The sequence below is a fragment of the Rana temporaria genome, chromosome 1, assembly GCF_905171775.1.
Source record: "Rana temporaria chromosome 1, aRanTem1.1, whole genome shotgun sequence".
NCBI lineage: Eukaryota > Metazoa > Chordata > Amphibia > Anura > Ranidae > Rana > Rana temporaria.
In genome coordinates this window covers 37,412,519-37,438,048 of record NC_053489.1, presented here as the reverse complement: position 1 = coordinate 37,438,048, position 25,530 = coordinate 37,412,519, and positions in this window count along the sequence as shown.

Genomic DNA, 25,530 nt, shown 5'->3' with positions numbered 1-25,530 from the left:
TATGTGGCATCTGGGCAATAAGGCCCACCCACTGCACTGCCATCATATGCATTACATCGGTGGGGACATGCTAAAGGGAATCAGTAAAAAGTTTTACAATTTAATTTTTTAGTTTAGAAGTCTATGAGCTGATGTTTAAACACATTGGAATGTTCAAGTACGTCCCATGCGCAGCTTCCTGGCTGATGAATGAAATGTTCCTCCAGTATTTTTTGATAACATACTGCATTCATCTTGCCATCAATTTTGACAACATTTCATGTGCCTTTGTAGCTCACACATCCCCAAAACATCAGAGATCCACCTCCGTGTTTCACAGTAGGTATGGTGTGCCTTTCATCATAGGCCTTGTTGACTCCTCTCCAAATGTAGTGTTTACGGTTGTGGCCAAAAAGTTAAATTTTGGCCTCATCACTCTAAATGACTTTGTGTCAGAAGGTTTGAGGCTTGTCTCTGTGCTGTTTGGCGTATTGTAAGTGGGATACTTTGTGACATTTGCGTAGTAATGGATTTCTTCTTGCGACTCGACCATGCAGCCCATCTTTCTTCAAGTGCCTCCTTATTGTGCGTCTTCAAACAGCCACACCACATGTTTTCAGAGAGTCCTGCATTTCACCTGAAGTTATTTGTGGGGTTTTCTTTGCATCCTGAACAATTTTCCTGGCAGTTGTGGGTGAAATTTTAGTTGGTCTACCTGACCGTGGTTTGGTTTCACCAGAACCCCTCATTTTCCACTTCTTGATTAGAGTTTGAACACCGCTGATTGTCATTCTCAATTCCTTGGATATGTTTTTAAGTCTCTTTCCTGTTTTATACAGTTCAACTACCTTTTCCCGCAGATCCTTTGACAATTCTATTGCTTTCCCCATGACTCAGAATCCAGAAACGTCAGTGCAGCACTGGATGAAAGATGCAAGGGTCTGTCAGGAGTCCAGAAACTCATTGACCTTTTATACACACACACTAATTACAAGCAAACAGATCACAGGTGAGGATGGTTACCTTTAATAGCCATTCAAACCCCTTTGTGTCAACTTGTGTGCATGGTATCAGGCCAAAATCACCAGGGTATGTAAACTTTTGATCAGGGTCATTTGTCATTTTGTAGTTTCTGTTGTGATTATGATTTAAAAAGAGTAAAAACAGTTGATTGATAATAAATGGCTTCAGCCAAACACTAAACATGAGTGAAAGAAAAGTTGTGTTTTCATTCATATTCTCTGAAAAATGGCCAAGAAATGTATAAATTCTGCCGGGGTATGTAAACTTATGAGCACAACTGTATATATAGACACACATGTGTGTTTTTGAGCTTTGGGGTGTGCACCCTTATACAATAGGATGCGCACACCTATGTTGGCATGTCATTATTTTCAACGCAACGCATGTTAACCACTTAAGCCCCGGACCTTTAGGCAGCCTAATGCCCAGGACAGGTTTTGCGATTCGGCACTGCGTCGCTTTAACAGACAATTGCGCGGTCGTGCGACGTGGCTCCCAAACAAAATTGACGTCCTTTTTTCCCCACAAATAGAGCTTTCTTTTGGTGGTATTTGATCACCTCTGCGGTTTTTATTTTTTGCGATATAAACAAAAATAGAGCGACAATTTTGAGAAAAAAACAATATTTTTTACTTTTTGCGATAATAAATGTCCCCAAAAACATATATAAATTTTTTCCTCAGTTTAGGCCGATACGTATTCTTCTACCTATTTTTGGTAAAAAAAATCGCAATAGGCGTTTATCGATTGGTTTGCGCAAAATTTATAGCGTTTACAAAATAGGGAATAGTTTTATTGCATTTTTATTAATTATTTGTTTTTTACTACTAATGGCGGCGATCAGCGATTTTTTTCGTGACTGCGACTTTATGGCGGACACTTCGGACAATTTTGACACATTTTTGGGACCATTGTCATTTTCACAGCAAAAAATGCATTTAAATTGCATTGTTTATTGTGAAAATGACAGTTGCAGTTTGGGAGTTAACCACAGGGGGCGCTGTAGGAGTTAGGGTTCACCTAGTGTGTGTTTACAACTGTAGGGGGGTGTGGCTGTAGGACTGACGTCATCGATCGAGTCTCCCTGTATAAGGGATCACTCGATCGATGCAGTGCCATAGTGAAGCACGGGGAAGCCGTGTTTACATACGGCTCTCCCCGTTCTTCAGCTCCGGGGAGCGATCGCGACGGAGCGGCTATAAACGAATAGCCGCGCCGTCGTCCCGGATCGCTCCCCGCGGGAATCCGACCGCCGCATGTAGCGGGGGGTCCCGATCGTTCCCCCCACCCGCTAGAAGGCAGGGACGTACATGTACGCCCATTTGCCTGTACGTGCCATTCTGTGGACGTACATATACATGCGGCGGTCGGGAAGTGGTTAAAGCGCAACAAAATCATAAATGTATTAACAGGTTATTAAATAATGGGCTGGAAGCTTGTTGTATGCAGAGTATACCTTTATTTTCATGGAGGAAATCATAGCATGTCTTTATCATGGAACAGGAAACAGGAGGATACAACTACACACACTTAGGAAAGAAGGTACTTCCTCTAAATGCATTACCATAGAATACCCATTATAACACTGCACTGCCACCTGCTGGATAGATAGCTATAATGCATACAGTATTGTAATTTTATTAACAACTACACTGTTGTTCTTTCCAAAATAGACTCTTATGCCGTGTACACACGATCGGACATTCCGACATCAAAACCGTGGATTTTTTTCCGACGGATTCTTCGCTCAGTCTTGCATATACACGGTCACACAAATGTTGTCAGAAATTTCCGAACGTCAAGAACGCGGTCACGTACAACACTACGACTAGCTGAGAAAATTCAATGGGCCAGATTCAGAAAGACTGGCATATTTTTAGGCGGGCGTAGCGCATCTCATATACACTACGCCGCCGTAACTTAGAGAGGCGAGTACCGTATTCAGAAAGATCTTGCGCCATAAGTTACGGCGGCGTAGCGTAAATAGGCCGGCGTAAGCCCGCCTAATTCAAATTATCAAGGCAGTGGGCGTGTTGTATTACAATGAGCCGTGACCCCATGTAAATGAGGGGCCGAACAAGCGGCGCATGCTCAGAATCACGTCGCAAATACTCCCTAAGATATGTCGGCTCAATGCTTTGTTGACGTGAACATAACCTACGCCCATCCCCATTCACGTACGACTTACGCAAACAACGTAAAATACGACGCTGTTCCGACGTTTCCGACGTCCATACCTTAACATGACTTACCCCTGCTTTATGAGGGGTAAACTTACGCCGGACATATGCCTTACGTAAACGGCGTAGCTAAATCCGATGGGCCCAAGTACGTTTCTGAATCCGCGTATCTTGCTCATTTGCATATTTGACGCGTAAATCAACGGAAGCGCCCCTAGCGGCCAGCGTAAATATGCACCTAAGATACGACGGCGTACGGCAACTTAAGTCGGACGGCTGAAGCCAGATTTCAGGCGTATCTAGGTTCCTGAATACTGCGCATAGATACGACGTCGCATCTTTTAACTTACGCGACGTATCAATAGATACGCCGGCGTAAAAGCTTTCTGAATCTGGCCCAATGATTCCGAGCATGCGTCAAATTGATTCCGAGCACGCGTAGGATATTTGTGCGGCGGAATTGTCTACTGACGATTGAAATTTCCGACAAGAACTTTTGTTGTCAGAAAAGTTGAGAACCAGTTCTCAAACATTTGTTGTCGGAAATTCCGACAGCAAATGTCCGATGGAGCATACACACGGTCGGATTTTCCGACAACAAGCTTACATCGAATATTTGTTGTCGGAAATTCCGACTGTGTGTTTGCGGCATTAAACTTTAAAACGGGAGACAGGTTCACTTTCAATGGATGCACAAATGGGAGCTGTATTATGAGTTAAAGGACTAGCCATTCTGTGCAACCAGTCTTAGGACCCAGGTACCACTGCCAGACAGCACAGCCAGATCCTTGACCTTCACAGCAGCACAGCTTGATCAAGAACATAAGTCTGCTAACTGCATAATAAAGAAGCAGCAATATACAGTGGAACCTCGGATTGTGAGTAACACGGTTAACCAGCGTTTCACAATACGAGTGCTGTATTTTGAACAATCCTAACCCGGTTTGATTTGATTGATTGATTGATTTAATGAATTTATAGTGCGCCAAATACTGGTCCATCAGGGCAGTGTCTAAGCGAGTGTTTTCTCGCAAAATGAGCAGGATTCAGGCCAAAGCAATGTGCAGTACCGCGCCTGGCCTGAGGTGGGGGCGCCGGAGCCAAGCCGAGCCAAACGGCGCCAATCATAGCCGATTGGTGCTGTCCGGAGTCGTTCGGAAATATTCGGAAAGACTCAGAAATACTACGTTCCCGAGCCTTTCCGAGGTTTGCCGAGGTCAGCTGAGCTAGGGGAAGATGTGGTGGACATTACAATGGGGAAGATGTGGTGGACATTACAGTGGGGGAGATGTGGACCATATTACAGTGGGGGGGAGATGTGGTGGACATTACAGTGGTGGGAGATGTGGTGGACATTACAGTGGGGGGTGATGTGGGGGACATTACAGTGGGGGGAGATGTGGGGGACATTACAGTGGGGGAGATGTGGGGGACATTACAGTGGGGGAGATGTCTGTGGACATTACAGAGGGGGGAGATGTGGGGGACATTACAGTGGGGAGAGATGTGGGGGACATTACAGTGGTGGGAGATGAGGGGGACATTACAGTGGGGGAGATGTGGTGAACATTACAGTGGGGGAGATGTGGGGGACATTACAGTGGGGGGAGATGTGAGGGACATTACAGTGGGGGAGATGTGGGGGACATTACAGTGGGGGAGATGTGGGGGACATTACAGTGGGGGAGATGTGGTGGACATTACAGTGGGGGGTGATGTGGGGGACATTACAGTGGGGGAGATGTGGTGGAGATGTGGGGGACATTACAGTGGGGGAGATGTCTGTGGACATTACAGAGGGGGGAGATGTGGGGGACATTACAGTGGGGAGAGATGTGGGGGACATTACAGTGGTGGGAGATGAGGGGGACATTACAGTGGGGGAGATGTGGTGAACATTACAGTGGGGGAGATGTGGGGGACATTACAGTGGGGGGAGATGTGAGGGACATTACAGTGGGGGAGATGTGGGGGACATTACAGTGGGGGAGATGTGGGGGACATTACAGTGGGGGGAGATGTGGGGGACATTACAGTGGGGGTGGGAAGATGTGGTGGACATTACAGTGGGGGAGATGTGGTGAACATTACAGTGGGGGTGGGAAGATGTGGTGGACATTACAGTGGGGGAGATGTGGTGAACATTACAGTGGGGGTAGATGTAGTGGACATTACAGTGGGGGAGATGTGGTGGACATTACAGTGGGGGGAGATGTGGTGGACATTACAGTGGGGGGAGATGTGGTGGACATTACAGTGGGGGTAGATGTGGTGGACATTACAGTGGGGGCTATATATGGTGGTGATCCGAAAAATGATCCGATCCGTGACTCTGATCCGAGGAACGATCCGAACCGTGAGTTTTTTGATCCGTTGCACCCCTAAGCTGAGCTGTCCTCTGGCCTTTCCGGCTGTTTCCGAGGCTCTCCGCCGCCCCCCCCCCTGCCTCTGGCGACATGTGGTATTGCATGCCATTGAAGTCAACGAATTAATTTCATTTCCATTGACTTCAATGGGGAAACTCGCTTTGATATGCGAGTACTTTGGATTGCAAGCATTCTCCTGGAGCAGATTATGCTCGTAATCCGAGGTTCCACTGTACTGATGAGTCTGGTCGTTAGATCGACTTCTGTACAACCAACCTGCCCATACATGAATCTGGTCCCAGCTGAAACGGCCTGATTTTAATGTGTGTATGACTGGCTTTATTGGGTCTCAGTTCATTGCCAAACAGCCAAACAAGAAACTGTAATGTGCAGGGCTTTTTTTCAGCAGGAACGCGGGGGAATGCAGTTCCGGCACCTCTAGCTCTGAATGTATGCAATGGCAAGGGGTGCTGGGGTGTACTGGAGGGTCTATTAATGCTGGCTGCTGGGGGATCTATTGTTGCTGCAAGGGATCTATTTTTACAGGGGTAGAGTCTATTGTTGCTAGGGAGGTCAGTTGTCACTGGTAGAGGATCTAGTGTTGCTGGAGGGCTCTTATACTCCTGGGAGACATCAACTGTTGAGGGAGGGGTCTATTGTTGCTGGCTACAGGGGATCCATTTTACTTCCCATCATATACAAATTACTTGGCACCACAAATTGATACTTGGTTCTGAATCCATTACTGAGAGGTGGGTAGGGAGTGGAACCAAGGAATGGTGCCCGGAGGTAGAACCAAGGAATGGTGCCCGGAGGTGGAACCAAGGAATGGTGCCCGGAGGTGGGTAGGGAGTGGAACCAAGGAATGGTGCCCGGAGGTGGAACCAAGGAATGGTGCCCGGAGGTGGAACCAAGGAATGGTGCCCGGAGGTGGGTAGGGAGTGGAACCAAGGAATGGTGCTCAGAGGTGGGTAGGAAGTGGAACCAAGGAATAGTGCTCGGAGGTGGGTAGGAAGTGGAACCAAGGAATAGTGCTCGGAGGTGGGTAGGAAGTGGAACCAAGGAATAGTGCTCGGAGGTGGGTAGGAAGTGGAACCAAGGAATAGTGCTCGGAGGTGGGTAGGAAGTGGAACCAAGGAATGGTGCTCGGAGGTGGGTAGGAAGTGGAACCAAAGAATGGTGCTCGGAGGTGGGTAGGAAGTGGAACCAAGGAATGGTGCTCGGAGGTGGGTAGGAAGTGGAACCAAGGAATAGTGCTCGGAGGTGGGTAGGAAGTGGAACCAAGGAATAGTGCTCGGAGGTGGGTAGGAAGTGGAACCAAGGAATAGTGCTCGGAGGTGGGTAGGAAGTGGAACCAAGGAATAGTGCTCGGAGGTGGGTAGGAAGTGGAACCAAGGAATGGTGCTCGGAGGTGGGTAGGAAGTGGAACCAAAGAATGGTGCTCGGAGGTGGGTAGGAAGTGGAACCAAGGAATGGTGCTCGGAGGTGGGTAGGAAGTGGAACCAAGGAATAGTGCTCGGAGGTGGGTAGGAAGTGGAACCAAGGAATAGTGCTCGGAGGTGGGTAGGAAGTGAAACCAAGGAATAGTGCTCGGAGGTGGGTAGGAAGTGGAACCAAGGAATGGTGCTCGGAGGTGGGTAGGAAGTGGAACCAAGGAATGATGCGCGGAGGTGGGTAGGGAGTGGAACCAAGGAATGGTGCTCATAAGTGGGTAGGGAGTGGAACCAAAGAATGGTGCTCAGAGGTAAGTAGAGGGTTGGAACCAATGAATGGTGCTCGGAGGTGGGTAGGGGGTGGACACAACTGGTGACACGGAAGTAGGGAGTTCCTGCACCTATTCTCAGAGAAAAAAAAGCCCTGGTAATGTGACTCGGTATCCACAAGGCTCGGACAATAGACCCGGAGTCCCTGTAACGTGTCTACAAATGGCCCGTTCCCACTTATGTCTCTTGGCGAGGATTTTGTCACGGGGGTTTTGTGCGCTCCATCAGGGAGAGGACCTTCGACGGCCCAGGCAAACCTGCAAAAAGAAAAGCTCCTCTGCAATAAGATCCTTTTGAGAAAGTTAAAAAATGGAAATTGGATCTGGTCCACCTCCTCCTCACAATTGGCATATTTAGAAAAACTAGCGATAATAGGGCAGGCAGCGCGGAGAGTTCAGGCCCAGTCTCTGAAAACAAAGACATTGCAAACATTCCAGGTCTTAAGTGCCGGTCAGGAATTCGGGGAAAACGTCCTCGGCACACTGTAGGAAGCCTCAGATTTCACTATTTACAGTTACCTGCAACAGCCAACATCTACGAAAACGTTCAGGTCACTTAGGTTCGGTTCACATGTATGCGAATTGGATGCGTTTTGAACCGTATCCAATTGACATGACACGTGAATCGGCATTCTACGGTATATAGCCGGTTCACATATCTGTGGGCTTGTTTTTAAAAAGAGTCCCGTGCGTTATTCAGTCTGGTTCAGGTGCGATTTCAAGTAAAAAATTTGCACCTTGAATCGCACCTGAACAAAACCGCACCGGACTCCTTTTACATAATGCAGGGAAACTGTGGCCGGACATATGTGAACCAAGCTTTAACCACTTCAGCCCCGGACCATTTGGCTGGCCAAAGACCGGAGCACTTTTTGCGATTCGGCACTGCGTCACTTTAACCACTTAAGCCCCGGACCTTTAGGCAGCTTAAAGCGGGAGTTCACCCATTTGTATTTTTTTTTCTCTTTTCCCTATAGCTGGATGCTCGTTTGGTCTAGGGGAATCGGCTATTTGTTTTAAAATATGATCCGTACTTACCGTTTACGAGATGCATCTTCTCCGTCGCTTCCGGGTATGGGCTGCGGGACTGGGCGTTCCTTCTTGATTGACAGTCTTCCGAGAGGCTTCCGACGGTCGCATCCATCGCGTCACTCGTAGCCGAAAGAAGCCGAACGTCGGTGCGGCTCTATACTGCGCCTGCGCACCAACGTTCGGCTTCTTTCGGAAAATCGTGACGCGATGGATGCGACCGTCGGAAGCCTCTCGGAAGACTGTCAATCAAGAAGGAACGCCCAGTCCCGCAGCCCATACCCGGAAGCGACGGAGAAGATGCATCTCGTAAACGGGTAAGTACGGATCATATTTTAAAACAAATAGCCGATTCCCCTAGACAAAACGAGCATGAATCTATGGGGAAAATGTGTTCTCTATGGGTGAACCTCCGCTTTAATGCCCAGGCCAGGTTTTGCGATTCGGCACTGCGTCGCTTTAACAGACAATTGCGCAGTCGTGCGACGTGGCTCCCAAACAAAATTGGCGTCCTTTTTTTCCCCACAAATAGAGCTTTCTTTTGGTGGTATTTGATCACCTCTGCGGTTTTTATTCTTTGCGTTATAAACAAAAATAGAGCGACAATTTTGAAAAAAATTCAATATTTTTTACTTTTTGCTATAATAAATATCCCCCAAAAACATATATAAAACATTTTTTTCCCTCAGTTTAGGCCGATACGTATTCTTCTACATATTTTTGGTAAAAAAATCGCAATAAGCATTTATCGATTGGTTTGCGCAAAATTTATAGCGTTTACAAAATAGGGGATATTTTTATTGCATTTTTATAAAAAAAAAATGTTTTACTACTAATGGCGGCGATCAGCCATTTTTGTCGTGACTGCGACATTATGGCGGACACTTCGGACAATTTTGACACATTTTTGGGACCATAAAAATGCATTTAAATTGCATTGTTTACTGTGAAAATGACAGTTGCAGTTTGGGAGTTAACCACAGGGGGCGCTGAAGGAGTTATGTTTCACCTAGTGTGTGTTTACAACTGTAGGGGGGTGTGGCTGTAGGTCTGACGTCATCGATCGTGTCTCCCTATAAAAGGGATCACTCGATCGATGCAGCGCCATAGTGAAGCATGGGGAAGCCGTGTTTACATACGGCTCTCCCGGTTCTTCAGCTCCGGGGAGCGATCGCGAGGGGGTGGCTAGAAACGAATAGCCGCGCCCTCATCCCGGATCGCTCCCCCCGGGTAACCGACCGCCGCATCGGACCCCTGACCCGCGGAAAGGCGGGGACGTACATGTACGCCCATATGCCTGTACGTGCCATTCTGTGGACATATATGTACATGCGGCGGGCGTTAACCGGTTAACTGACAATTGCGCGGTCGTGCGACGTGGCTCCACAACAAAATTGGCGTCCTTTTTTCCCACAAATAGAGCTTTCTTTTTGGTGGCATTTAATCACCTCTGTGGTTTTTATTTGTTGCGCTATAAACAAAAATAGAGCCACGATTTTGAAAAAAAGCTATATTTTTTACTTTTTGCTGTAATAAATATCCCCAAAAAATATATTTTTTTCCTCAGTTTAGGCCGATACGTATTCTTCGGGTTAATTTGTAACTTCGGATAAATTCGTATTCGTTACGTTCACTAACAGCCAAATTTGAAAGGAAATTCCAATACCTATAATTTAGAAGTTAGTTGTTATCAGTTAGTTGACATTTTGAAGTTTGTGATTTCCATTCTTCTGAATTTTCAGACTTTCCTATTTTTCAAATTTTCAAATTATCGAATTTAGAAAATCTATGAATTTTCTAATTTTGTATACGAATTTAAAGGGGTTGTAAAGGTAATTTTTTTCCCCTAAATAGCTTCCTTTACCTTAGTGCAGTCCTCCTTCACCTATCTCATCCTTCCATTTTACTTTTATATGTCCTTATTTCTTCTGAGAAATCCTCACTTCCTGTTCTTCTGGCTGTAACTCCACACAGTAATGCGAGGCTTTCTCTCTGGTGTGGAGTGTCGTGCTCGCCCCCTCCCTCCCGCTGCCGGCGTATGCCTGCCCACAACGCTGCATCTTAAAGGGGATGTACCTGTACGCCCATTTGCCCAGCTGTGCCAATGTGTCGATGTATATCATTGTGTGCTGGTCGGCAAGCCTCTAGACTTGAGACCAGGGGTCTGCTGCTAGTTACAAGTGGCAGACCCTTTTAATTTGCTAAATATATTATACGGCTATAACCTGGCCTGGCCAAAAGTATATGGACACCCCTTCAAATTCAAATGAGGCTCTTCAATGGAAATACCAATGTCATATTCCTCCTGGAAGTAACGCAGGCTCCATTGGGACCAGTGTTCTAAGCAATAGTTGATGTTCTCCAGATCTTCTGAAGGTGGAGATGGGCTAGATATCCTTTTGGTCCTGGTTTACCTCACAGAAAACTGTCACCAGATTGTGGCCCTCAGGATTTCTCCACCAGGGGGATATCAGGAACAGAATGGTTGCAGTGTGGAGACTGTACACTAGGGGCAGTAGGGAGAATAGTCAGGTCCAGGCAGCAAGCAAAAGAGTAATCAGGTCCAAGCAATGGTCTTGGCAGGAAGCAAAAAAGGGAGTAGACAGGTCCGGGCGGGGGGTCGAAAGCTGGCAACAATCAAGAGATTGATCAAGTCAATCCTAGACTACAATGTTCAGGTAATCTCAAGTATTATAGTTCTTTTCACGCAATTTCAAAGGCTGAAACCTAAATACTCTATTAGTCATAGGAGATGCCTAGCAAATTTCTGGGAACCCTGGAAGTCCTAGCAGGGATTCTGTGAGTACCATTGGGAGTCCTAGCAGGGATTCTGTGAGTACCATTGGGAGTCCTGGCAGGGATTCTGTGAGTACTATTGGGAGTCCTGGCAGGGATTCTGTGAGTACCATTGGGAGTCCTGGCAGGGATTCTGTGAGTACTATTGGGAGTCCTGGCAGGGATTCTGTGAGTACCATTGGGAGTCCTGGCAGGGATTCTGTGAGTACTATTGTGAGTCCTGGCAGGGATTCTGTGAGTACCATTGGAAGACCTGGCAGGGATTCTGTGAGTACCATTGGGAGTCCTGGCAGGGATTCTGCAAATACCATTAGGGGTAGGGTTGCCACCTTTTCTTCAAGTCAAACCCGAACACTTCAGCGTTGCACAGCAATTTTTTTTCATAGTATGCATAGATAAACTATGCATAGATGTTGCAAGTTCAGATGTAAAAAAGGGGGAACTCTGTGGACTTTGATGTAAAGGGGGACTCTTGTGATTAACTTCATATGATTAGATATGTTATTTAATAACATATCTAATAATATGAAGTTAATCACAAGAGTCCCCATTTTACATAAGAGTCCACAGAGTTCCCCCTTTTTTACATCTGAACTTGCAGAGTTCCCTTTCACTGTAAGGGGGGACTCTGCAGACTCTGATGTAAGGGAGAACTCCGGGGACTCTAACATAAGGGATGCTCTGATGTAAGGGGGAACACTGTGGCCTCTGGTCTAAAGGGGAGCTCTGATGTAATAAGTGCTCTGAGAACCCTGATTTACCTTAGCGTACTCAATTAGATGCAGGAGAGAGAATGGGGAGAATTATGTCCAGTATGAATAATGTGTCTGGTTCTCAGACAGTCTGAACCCCGGACGCATGATTCCAAACCTGAACTGTCCAGAGGTGAATCCCGAACAGGTGGCAACTCTAATTGGGATTTCTGGCAGGGATACTGCTGTGAGTACTATTGGGAGTCCTGGCAGGGATCCTGGGAGTACCATTGGAAGCCCTGGCAGAGATTCTGTAAGTACCATTGAGAGCCTTGGCAATGATTCTGCGTGTACCTTTGGGAGCCCAGGCAGGTACTCTGCTTGTACCATTGGGAGATCTGGCAGATATTCTGTGAGTACCATTGGACGTCCTAGCAGCGATCCTGTGAGTATCATTGGGAGTCCTGGCAAGGATTATGTGAGTACCTTCGGGAGTCCTGGCAAGGATCCTGTGAGTACCTTTGGGAGTCCTGGCAAGGATCCTGTGAGTACCATTGGGAGTCCTGGCAAGGATCCTGTGAGTACCCTTAGGAGTCTTGGCAGCGATCCTGTGAGTACCATTGGACGTCCTGGCAGCGATCCTGTGAGTACCATTGGACGTCCTGGCAGCGATCCTGTGAGTACCATTGGGAGTCCTGGCAAGGATTATGTGAGTACCTTCGGGAGTCCTGGCAGCGATCCTGTGAGTACCATTGGGAGTCCTGGCAAGGATCCTGTGAGTACCATTGGGAGTCCTGGCAAGGATCCTGTGAGTACCATTGGGAGTCCTCGCAAGGATCCTGTGAGTACCATTGGGAGTCCTGGCAAGGATCCTGTGAGTACCATTGGGAGTCCTGGCAAGGATCCTGTGAGTACCCTTAGGAGTCTTGGCAGCGATCCTGTGAGTACCATTGGACGTCCTGGCAGCGATCCTGTGAGTACCATTGGACGTCCTGGCAGCGATCCTGTGAGTACCATTGGGAGTCCTGGCAAGGATCCTGTGAGTACCATTGGGAGTCCTGGCAAGGATCCTGTGAGTACCCTTAGGAGTCTTGGCAGCGATCCTGTGAGTGCCATTGGGAGTCCTGGCAAGGATCCTGTGAGTACCATTGGGAGTCCTGGCAGCAAACCTGTGAGTACCATTGGGAGTCCTGGCAAGGATCTTGTGAGTACCATTGGGAGTCCTGGCACCGATCCTGTGACTACCATTGGACGTCCTGGCAAGGATCCTGTGAGTACCATTGGACGTTCTGTCAGCGATCCTTTGAGTACCATTGGGAGTCCTGGCAGCGATCCTGTGAGTACCATTGGGAGTCCTGGCAAGGATCCTGTGAGTACCATTGGGAGTCCTGGCAGCGATCCTGTGAGTACCATTGGGAGTCCTGGCAAGGATCCTGTGAGTACCATTGGACGTCCTGGCAGCGATCCTGTGAGTACCATTGGACGTCCTGGCAAGGATCCTTTGAGTACCATTGGGAGTCCTGGCAAGGATCCTGTGAGTACCATTGGACATCCTGGCAGCGATCCTGTGAGTACCTTTGGGAGTCCTGGCAGTGATCCTGTGAGTACCATTTGATGCCCTGGCAGGAATCCTGAGAGTACCACTGGAAGTCCTGGCAGGGATCCTGAGAGTACTGTAAGAACCAATTGCTACTGTAATTTTGGCTTCTTGGGGTAGCTACAGCTCCGTTCTTCTTTTCCGTAAGATCACACGATCACACCTGTCACACGATCACACCTGTCACACGATCACACCTGTCAGAGGACCTTGGTGTCTGAAGACAGTCAGATTGTATCTGCACATCCGACTATCCTCTATTTTCTATGACAGAAGCAGTCAATGTATGATGTATAAGGGGCCTCAGGTGCAACCTCTGAATTCACCAAGGGGCCACACATAATATCCCATTTATTGAATGCTGCAAACGACTGCCAGAGACATTGGACCACCTACAGGAGGTCTGAGACTGTGGACATATGGCAGGGCGGTTGGAGACTGAAGACATGTTGCAGGTGACAGAGACTGGGGATTTGTTCCCTGAGACTACTATGGATCACCTTTTACAAATCAATGGCCCTGCTCCCACTGTTGGCTTATTAGATCTGAGGGCCATACAAGTAGGAAAGGGCCATACAGGTGGGGAAGGGCCACAAGCAGCCCTTTGGCCACAAGTTGCGTGCTAAGAGTCTTGTTTAGGCTGAGAATTTCTCGCATTTTCCTGGTGTGTAGATGGAATGGGCACACACCAAGCATGGCTCATTGATGCTCACACCACAATTTCCTCGATGTTTTCCATGAAATGTTTGCACTTCCCATGTTCAGACTTGTGGACAGAGCAGTTTACACCAATGACACTGAATGCTCAGCTCACACATTAATGAGATTTTTTAGCACACAAAAGGCACAACTGCACTTCGTTAAACACCAAAGGACTTTTCATGTCTGAGATTGTTCTCCATCCTACACAAAGTCTGACTGCCCTGGGATCCTGTAAGGGAGGCTGGATATGTTTTCGGAGTTTAGGCAATAAAGAGCTGTTAGTCCAGGGCTTTTTTTCAGCGGGAACTCGGGGGAACGCAGTTCCGGCACCTTCTGAACTGACTGTATGTAATAGCAAGGGATGCTGGGGTGTGCTGCAGGGTATTGATGCTCACTGCTGTGGATCTATTGTTGCTGGTGGGGGACCGATTGTTTCTAGGGGGGTCTTATGTTGCTGGGGGGGGGTCAGTTGTTGCTGAAAGAGATCTACTGTTTGGGGAAGGGTCTATTGTTAATGGCAGCCAGAGTCTATTAATGCTGGCTGTATGGAGATCTGTTGATGCTGCCGTGAGTCTATTGTTGCTGTCGGGGAAATTTTGTTGTGGGTGGTCCATTGTTGTTAGGGAGATCTATTGTTGCTGGCTGAAGGGGATCTATTTTACTGCTTTTCTTGATATCATTACCAAATTCCATATAAATTACTTAGCACCACAAAATGATACTTGGTTATATATTGTCTAAAGGGGGCGGTACTGGGAGGTGGGTAGGGGGCGGAGAAAAGGGGTGACTCGGAAAGGGGGAGTTCCTGCACCTATTGTCTGAGAAAAAAAGCCCTGGTTGTTACATAATGGGGGGACTCTAATGTTGTGAGAGAACTCTGTTATGAAGGGACTTCGTGGTTATGGGGGACACTTATGTATAGGTGTAGTATCCCTCTGACACCCCAAAGGCATGGTGGCACCTCCAGAGGAAGGGTGGGCCCAGGGGCGGACTGACAACTCATGGGGCCCCCGGGCAATAGAAGATTATGGGGCCCCTCTGGCTTACAGATGGCCACCACGCCAGGAGGTAGTGCAGAGGCGGGCAGCTAAAATCTCGGGATTTTCACATTAAAAGCATGTCATTTTCGGACATATCAGGGACAGATCTAAAAAAAAACACAGATTTTGACATACTGTCCCTGGTTTTACTGAGCCTGGCAACCCTGATGGGGCCCCCTAGTGGCATGGGGCCCTCGGGCAGTGCCCGAGTGACTCAATGGTCAGTCCGCTCCTGGGTGGGCCAGTATTTCATTCCAGAATCAATGTCTAGGATGGAGGACCAGAAAGAACATTGGGCGCCAGCCACTCTTGCCTTTTGAAAGATTTATGGTAGAGCTATCAAGGAGACAAGGGTTAGGGGTCCAAGATGCCAAGCAGATCATTCACAGGCATTCAAGATCCAGATCCATGACCAGCTTCACAGTATAATGCAGGCACTGACACCAATGCTGGGGTTATCATTGCTTCCACTGACACCAATGTTAGGGATTATTAGATCCAATAATACTAATGCTGAGGGTTATTAATCTAGTCACTGGCACCAGTGCTAGGGGTTCATTTTGGTTACACTGACCAATACTGGGGGTTATTAAAGCAGTCACTGACACCAATGTTAGGAGTTATTATTAGATCCAATTACACCAATGCTGGGGGTTATTAATGCAGTCAATGACACTAATGCTGGAGGTTATTGTCGCAGTCACTGACACCAATGCTGGGGGCTATTACTGAGGTCACTGGCACCAGAGGTAGGGGTTATTTTTGGGTCCACTGAAACCAAAATCGGGTGCAGTCTTTGACCCCAATGCTGGTGGTTATTATTGAGTCCACTGACCCCAATGCTGGTGGTTATTATTGAGTCCACTGGCCCCAATCCTGGGGGTTATTATTGAGTCCACTGACCCCAAAGCTGGGGGTTATTATTGAGTCCACTGACCCCAATGCTGGTGGTTATTATTGAGTCCACTGACCCCAAAGCTGGGGGTTATTATTGAGTCCACTGACCCCAATGCTGGTGGTTATTATTGAGTCCACTGACCCCAATGATGGTGGTTATTATTGAGTCCACTGACCCCAATGATGGTGGTTATTATTGAGTCCACTGACCCCAATGATGGTGGTTATTATTGAGTCCACTGACCCCAATGCTGGGGGATATTATTGCAGTGAAGGACACCACTGCTGGGGGCTATTTTTGTGGTCACTGACACCAATGCTGGGAGTTTTTCTGTGGTGACTGGTGCCATGGCAGGGGGTTATTATTGTGGTGACAGACATTAATGCTGGGGGCTATTATTGTGGTCACTGACACCAATACTGGGGGTTAATAATGCGCCCACCAACACCAATGCAAGGAGTTTCTATTACTGCCACTGACACCAGTGATGTTTTTTTTTTTAACTTGTATTTTCTCTTCAGTGTACATAAAAAAGATAGCAGTTGAGGTGGTTTGCCTCACTCAACAACTCAGGCCCAGATTCACAACCGAGATACGCCGTCGTATCTCTGAGTTGCGCCGTCGTATCTATGCGCCTGATTCTTAGAATCAGTTACGCATAGATATCCATTAGATCCGACAGGCGTAAGTCTCTTACGCCGTCGGATCTAAACTGCATTTTTTTTTGACCGCTAGGTGGCGCTTCCGTCGAATTCCGCGTCGAGTATGCAAAATAGCTAGATACGCAAATTCCCAAACGTACGCGCGGCCGACGCAGTAAAGTTACGACATTTACGTTAGGCTTTTCCCGGCGTAAAGTTGCCCCTGCTATATGAGGCGCAGCCAATGTTAAGTATGGCCGTCGTTCCCGCGTCTAAATTTGAAAAAGTTGCGTCGTTTGCGTAAGTCGTCCGTGAATGGGGCTGGACGTCATTTACGTTCACGTCGAAAACCAATGACGTCCTTGCGGCGTACTTTGGAGCAATGCACACTGGGAAATTCCACGGACGGCGCATGCGCCGTTCCAAAAAAACGTCAGTCACGTCGGGTCGCAGTACATTTACATAAAACACGCCCCCCTGATCCAAATTTGAATTAGGCGGGCTTACGCCGGCCGATTTACGCTACGCCGCCGCAACTTATGGAGCAAGTGCTTTGAGAATACAGCACTTGCCCGTGTAAGTTGCGGAGGCGTAACGTAAATCGGCCGGCGTAAGCGCGCCTAATTCAAATTTGGATCAGGGTGGCGTGTTTTATGCAAAACTACTGTGACCCGACGTGTGACCATCACCGCCCAATAGCAACCCTGTCCTGTCACTATGCCTAAAGTTTCCAATAAAAAGTATACCTATATGATGAGTCCTAGAGTGACAACGCCATTCATTATAGTGAGTGTGGGTTGTCACCCTATGAAAGGAAGTGTGTTACTGACAGGATCATCAGGTGAAAAAAAGGGAAGAAAACTTGAAAAAAAGGACTGATAAGCTGCAATATATTAAATTTTTGTTCTTGGGTTTAGATTTACTTTAACCACAGTGCTTTAGAAATAATTCCTGGTATAACGGAAGGGTTTTTTTTTTTGCGGTTTCAAGTGGTAACAGTGAGCGTGAAAATGCAAACTGCTGCTTATATTCCTAAAAACATTCATCGAGAGTTTAAAATGTTCATGTAAAAATCTTGATCTCATCTTTATAATACACAGTTTTTCATTCTCGAAGAATGACATTCTTTAGGGATCTCTGAAACACAATCTCATTGCCTGGAGCCGTCTCCGAGTTCCCTTTGGCTTATCCCTCCATCACTCCCGCAATAAAAAGAGGCCACTGTGCTGTGCTGGGGAGCCTCATCGTGTATGCCGACCCAGCTGCCTACTCTGGATCCCGGGTCCCTGCACTGCATTGCCATAGAAGAGAGGTTCTCAACATTTTTAAGACCAGGGCCTGGTAAATTCTTCTACAACCTACCCCAACAGTAAAAGAATAAGGTTTATACTCAGACAATAGAGTATACTGTAGGAATCCAAAACATGTATTGAAATTCAAAAGGCCCCAGATGGGGCGGAGTATTACTATGGGGGCTATCAGGCTACGGGGGTTGTGGAGGGATTAGGGGACTCTGCAGCAGACATAGTGGCCCTGTAGGGGATGAGGTTTCTAGAGTGAACTGGGGAGCACTTTGGGAGTTTGGGGGGTGGCACACTGGCACTATGGTAAGGTGACCAGATTTTTAAAATGAAATCCGGGGACATATTTTTTCTATACTAGTAATGGCAACAATCAGACTCACCCACTGCACCCATCTCACCCTCTGCACCCACCCCACCCTCTGCACCCACCTCACCCTATGCACTCTGCACCCACCCATCTCACCCTCTGCACCCACCTCACCCTCTGCACTCACCCCACCCATCTCACCCTCTGCACCCACCTCACCCTCTGCACTCTGCACCCACCCCACCCATCTCACCCTCTGCACCCACCCCACCCTCTGCACCCACCCCACCCATCTCACCCTCTGAACCCACCTCACCCTCTGCACCTATCTCACCCTCTGCACCCACCCCACCTCACCCTCTGCACCCACCTCACCCTCTGCACCCACCCCACCCATCTCACCCTCTGAACCCACCTCACCCTCTGCACCCATCCCACCCACCTCACCCTCTGCACCCATCTCACCCTCTGCACCCACCCCACCCTCTGCACCCACCCCACCCATCTCACCCTCTGCACCCACCTCACCCTCTGCACTCTGCACCCATCCCACCCACCTCACCCTCTGCACCCATCTCACCCTCTGCACCCACCTCACCCTCTGCACCCACCCATCTCACCCTCTGCACCCACCTCACCCTCTGCACCCTGCACCCACCACACCCACCTCAACCTCTCTGCACTCACCTCACCCTCTGCACCCTGAACCCACCCCACCCTCTGCACCCACCTCACCCTCTGCACCCTGCACCCACCCCCTGCATTCACCCCACCCTCTGCACCCACCTCACCCTGTTGCACCCTGCAACCACCTCACCCTCTGCACCCACCTCACCCTCTGCACCCTGCACCCACCTTACCCTCTGCACCCACCTCACCCTCTGCACCCTACACCCACCTCACCCTCTGCACCCACCCCACCCACTTTTGATTAAACAAACATGTCATGCTTCCCTGATTTGTATTAAAAAATGGGCTGCTCAGCCTAAAATGCCCGGGCCTTTTTTTTGTCCCAGTCCGGGCCTGCCTCACAGCCTCTCAAGCCTTACTCTTTGGGCCACGGCTACTACTGGATGGGGAGCGGAGGAAGATCACTCCGCCAGGGAAGGCAAGGAGATCGGCAGGTGGCTGGCCAGGATTTGAGCCAAGGCAGAAGAACATGCGAGCGAAGCTGAATGGGCATGCACCCAAAACTGAAGAAATAGTCCCTCCGCTTCGACTATGCTAGTAGGCACGGCGGAGCAGGGGGTGTGTAATTCTATTTTTTTTACTTTAATTCTGCACTGATTATCTTTGAAATTGCCCCTGTCCCCTATATAATCCAATCTGGGGACAAAACCAGGGACAGACTTGGTCCGGGGACAGTGTCCTCAAACAGGGGACTGTCCCCTGAAACTGGGGATGTCTGGTCACCCTACACTATGGGAAATTTTTTAGGTTGAGGGTGCTATGCAAGGCTGGAGGTTCTGCAGCAGGCAAGGGGGCATTGTGGGAGGCTGGGCAGCACTGTGGGAGGTTAGGAGGAACTTTGAGGCACTGTTTGCAGTTGCGGGCACTATGGAGGGCTTGATGCTCTGCGGCAGGCTGGGGGGCACTGTGGGAGGGTGGGCAGCACTGTGGGACACTGTTGGTGGTTGGGGATACTATGCAGGGTTGGAGGTTCTGCAGCAGGCTTGGGGGCATTGTGGGAGGCTGGGCAGCACTGTGGGAGGTTGGGGGAGGAGGGCATTGTGTGGACATTTTTGGAGGTTGAGGGCACTATGCAGGGCTGAAGGTTCTGCAGCAGGTTCAAGGGCATTGTGGGAGGATGGGGGCACTGTGGGACACTGTTGGCTGTTGGAGACCCTATGCAGGACTGGAGGTCCTGCAGAAGACATGGGGGCACTGTGTTAGGCTAGACCGCACTGTGGAAGGTGGGAGGGGGGGACTGTGTGTACATTTGTGGCGGTTAAGGACGCTATGCAGGGCTGAAGGATCTGCAGCAGACTCAGGGGCACTGTGCTAGGCAGGGTCGGCACTGTAGGAGGTTAGGGGCACCGTGGGACACTGTTGGTGGTTGTGGACATTATGAAGGGCTTGAGGTTCTGCAACAGACTCAGGGGCACTGTGGTAGGCTGGACAGCACTGTGGGAGGATGAGGGGGCACTGTGGGACACTGTTGGTGGTTGGGGACACTATGCAGGGCTGGAGGTTCTGCAGCAGACTCAGGGGCACTCTGGGAGGCTGGATGGCACTGTGAGAGGGTGGGGGTGGTGTCACTGTGGGACACTTTTGGAGGTTGAAGGCACTATGCAGGGCTGGAGGTTCTGCAGCAGGTTGTGGGAGGCAGCACTGTGGGAGGCAGGGTCAGCACTGTGGAAGGTTAGGGGGCTCTGTGGGACACTGTTGGTGGTTGGGGACACTATGAAGGGCTTGAGGTTCTGCAGCAGACTCAGGGGCACTGTAGGAGGCTAGGTGGCACTTTGGGGGGGAGGGACTGTGTGGACATTTGTGGAGGTTGAGGGCACTGTGCAGGGCTGGAGGTTTGACAGCAGACTTCAGGGGCACTGTGGGAGGCAGGGTCAGCACTGTAGGAGGTAAGGGGCACTGTGGGACACTGTTGGTGGTTGTGGACACTATGCAGGGCTCAAGGTTCTGCTCCAGACTCAGGGGCACTCTGGGAGGCTGGATGGCATTGTGGGAGAGTGGGGTGTCACTGTGGGACACTTTTGGAGGTTGAGGGCACTATGCAGGGCTGGAGGTTCTGCAGCAGGTTCAGGGGCACCGTGGGAGGCTGGGCAGCACTGTTAGAGGTTGTGGGACACTGTGGAACATTAATGGCAGTTGTGGGCACTATGGAGGGGTAGAGGCTCTGAGCAGGCTGGGGGCACCGTGAGAGGGTGAGCAGTACTGAGGTAGTTTAGGGGAAATTGTTGGGGACACTGTGGATGGCTGGGCACCACTGTGGGGGGATGGGGGGCACTGTGGAGAGTTGGGGGGAACTGTGGAACATTGTTGGCAGTTGGGGTCACTATGGAAGCCTGGAGACTCTGCAGCAAGCTGGGGGTACTCTGGGAGGCTAGGTGGCATTGTGGAAGGTTGGGGGGCATGGTGAAGGCTAAGGGCTCTTGGAGGGCCTGGGGGCTCTGTGGGTTACTAAGGGAGGTTGCAGAGCACTATGCGAGCTTGGAGGCACATTTGGAGGTTAAGAGATCTATAGGACATTGGAAAACCTGGCTCGGTGGTTGGGAACCCCTTACATAGACCACGACAGCCTGTGGAAGGGTGGGGGGCACTGTGGGACACTGTTGGTGGTTGTGGACACTGTGCAGGGCTGGAGGTTCTGCAGCAGACTCAGGTTCACTGTGGGAGGCAGGGTCGGCACTGTAGAAGGTTAGGAGGCACTGTGAGACACTGTTGGTGGTTTTGGATACTATGCAGGGCTTGAGGTTCAGGGGCACTGTGAGAGAGGGGGGGGGGGGGGTGTCACTGTGGGACACTTTTGGAGGTTGAGGGCACTATGCAGGGCTGGGCATTCTGCAGCAGGTTCCGCGGCACTGTGGGAGGCTGGGCAGCCCTGTTAGAGGTTGTGGGACACTGTGGAACATTGTTGGCAGTTGAGGGCACTATGGAGGGGTAGAGGCTCTGGACAGGCTGTTCCACAATGTTCCAAATCCCCATGTCTCTGGGTTTTCTTTATTTCTCACTGTTCTAGGTCTCATTGAACGATGTACTGTGCAGCCACCAACAGTATTTATATGGCTCTTAAAGCCTATCTATCTTCGTTATAAAAAAGCACTTTGATGTGCAGCATGCACTAAGTGGATAAAGTAAAACGCATCTGTCAGGTCTGTCGCTGTCCAGATTGACGTGATATGTAAAGATGGACAAACACCCGCTTCTCTTCAGGGACCCTAATTGGATTCCTTCTTGATCCACTGGGTAGTGGTTGGCATTGGCAGCAGAATATCCCATTTCCTAGAAGGACAATCTGTGACTACTTATAACAGGACAGTAGAATTATTGAGGGGGGGGGGAACTGACACACTTCCAAGCTAGCAGCAATAAAAAATCTAAATCTGCAAATACGTGTGGAAGCCACACTGCCCAGGACAGGTCCTAGCGCAGAGCGTGAAGATGCCCTGTGTTCTCTAGTCTCTTCCACCCAGTGCTCTGTCTGACCATAGTTGGCATGGAGGGTGCACTACACATGCATGGCCATTCACTTGCTTTCTAGCAGTTGGGCTGGATGGGCAGTTGTGCATGCTCAGTATCTGTGGTTGGTTGGAGTGCAGTGTGACAGCCGATAGAAGGGAGGCCATGGTTCAATAGGTCCTTACCAACGATCTGGAGCATGCATGTACACAAAAAAACAAGATTGGTTAAACTCACAAGTTCTTTTTTTACCACTACTTTTCCTGTATATTGGCTTTTGGAATTTACAAATGCAGCAATTTAAAATTGGATGAAAGGTTTAGCTCTGGGGACACTTTTTGATAGATAAAAAGTGCATTTTATATACATCTGTATAGATCAGACCAAAATGAGGGACAAATGAGGAGGGATGAGGGACAGAGGGACATTGCTCCAAATTAGGGACAGTTGGAAGCTTTAAACACTGAACCGCCTCTCAGCCAATCAGGTGCTTGGGTCTGTTACCTGTCACCTGATTGGCTGAAATGACAGGCGCTGTGATTGGATGCCTATCAGGCGTCCAATCATAACAGAGGACGGGAAGAGAGGACGGGAGACGACATTGAGGAGCGTGGAGGACACCGCCGCCGTGACCTGCTGCCCCACCGAGACAGGTAAGTGCCGGGCGGGCGGGGGATGCACACTGGCAGCATTTAATGGGCAGAGTGTCAGAAATTGATGAACACCCTGGCAGCAAATGATGGGCACAATAGTGGCAAATCATGAGCACACTGGCAGCAATTGATGGGCACAGTAGCGGAAATTGATGGGCACACTGGCAGAAATTGATGGACACACTGGCAGAAATTGATGGGCACAGTAGTGGCAATTGATGAGCACACTGGAAGCAATTGATGGGCACAGTAGTGGCAATTGATGGGCACAGTGTCAGAAATTGATGGACACACTGGCAGCAAATGATGGGCACAGTAGTGGCAAATCATGAGCACACTGGCAGCAATTGATGGGCACAGTAGCGGAAATTGATGGGTACAGTGGCAGCAATTGATGTGCACAGTAGCGGAAATTGATGGGCACAGTGTCAGAAATTGATGGGCACAGTGTCAGAAATTGATGGGCACAGTAGTGGCAATTGATGAGCACACTGGAAGCAATTGATGGGCACAGTAGTGGCAATTGATGGGCACAGTGTCAGAAATTGATGGACACACTGGCAGCAAATGATGGGCACAGTAGCGGCAAATCATGAGCACACTGGAAGCAATTGATGGGCACAGTAGCGGAAATTGATGGGCACAGTGGCAGCAATTGATGGGCACAGTAGCGGAAATTGATGGGCACAGTGTCAGAAATTGATGGACACACTGGCAGAAATTGATGGGCACAGTAGTGGCAATTGATGAGCACACTGGAAGCAATCGATGGGCACAGTAGTGGCAATTGATGGGCACACTGGCAGCAATTGATGGGCACAGTGTCCGAAATTGATGGACACGCTGGTAGAAAATGAAGGGCACAGTAGCGGCAAATCATGAGCACACTGGCAGCAATTGATGGGCACAGTAGCGGAAATTGATGGGCACAGTGGCAGCAATTGATGGGCACATTAGCGGAAATTGATGGGCACAGTGTCAGAAATTGATGGACACACTGGCAGCAATTGATGGGCACAGTAGTGGCAATTGATGGGCACACTGGCAGCAATTGATGGGCACAGCAATGGGAGATTTCTATCATGGATGTGCAGCCAACAAATCTGCAGCAACTGCATGATGTTATCATGTCACTGTAGCATTACCCCCAGTGGAGCTGCTGGATTTCTGGGCGGCGTGTTACCTCGTGGCTCCTCCGAATTCCTAGGGGTGAATGATGCGTATTGCATGTAGTAGAAGTAAAGGAATGTCCAGACAGGTGCTCTTTGCTGTGCTCTTTTTGGGTAAAAACAGTAAACTTGTGGTGAGGAAAGTAAAGCTGAAGAAGAATGGAGAATAGCAGATTCAGGCGTGAGGATAGGAAACAGTCCTGCTCCCAAACGTAACTCCTTTTCACCACCCCTGCCGGAGTGGGTTCAGTGTACCCGGACAGGTCTCTCTCACTGACCTGGCAGCCGGAGTATCACTTGGAAAATTGTAGGATAAAGTCTCTGCCACAGACCCTCCTCGGTGAGCCTCAGAAAGATACCTCTGCCACAGGTCCCCTCTGGGTAGAATTATTGGAGATATACCTCCCTAATTGAGTTACACCTGGATCTCCTTCAACTTGTCGCCCAGGTACCGACCAACAGGTGATTAATCCCTCGGTGTCCGGCTACCTTAATCCCCGGTGGTTTGTCCAAGCCCTTTTGGACCGCCAGCCTCTCAATGGCGCTCCTCAGACCGACTCCCCACCGAACAGCAGTACTGCTTGGGATCTTCAAGAATGTGAACCCAGTCACTCACTGGATCCCCGTCGCTGTTCATTAGGCATGTGCAAAAGGGAAAATTTCGTTTAGTTTCGTTTCGTTTTAATTCGTTATTTAATTAATTTCGTTAAGTTAGGTTCGTTACATGTGTTAAATTCGTTTTCGGAACTCGTTCGTTTTCGACCGAATTTCGAAAAATCCGGTCGAATTCTAAAGTATTTCGACCGGATTCGACAACAAATAGTCTCTTTTCGAATATAATTTCGAAATTCGATCGGAATTCGAAAAAAAATAAAAAATAAAATTCGAATTCCAAATCGAAAACCCGCGGCCGAAATTCGATCGGAATTAAAAAAAAAAAATAATAATTTTTTTTTCGAATTCCAAATCGAAAAACCCGCGGACGAAATTCGATCGGAATTCGAAAAAAAAAAAAATCGAATTTCGTCCGCGGGTTTTCGATTCGGAATCGAAAACGTTCGTTCGGATTCGGTAAATTCATTAATATTGCAATTCGGGAATTCGTATGCATCTGAATGTCCGAATAATGAAAAATTCGTCCGAATTTCGATTCGGAACGAAACGAAATGCACATGCCTAGTTCAGATGCTCCGGGTCTGCATGGCCCCGGAACCAGGAACACCGCGTGGCACGCACGCCCCAGCCAGGCAGGCCATAA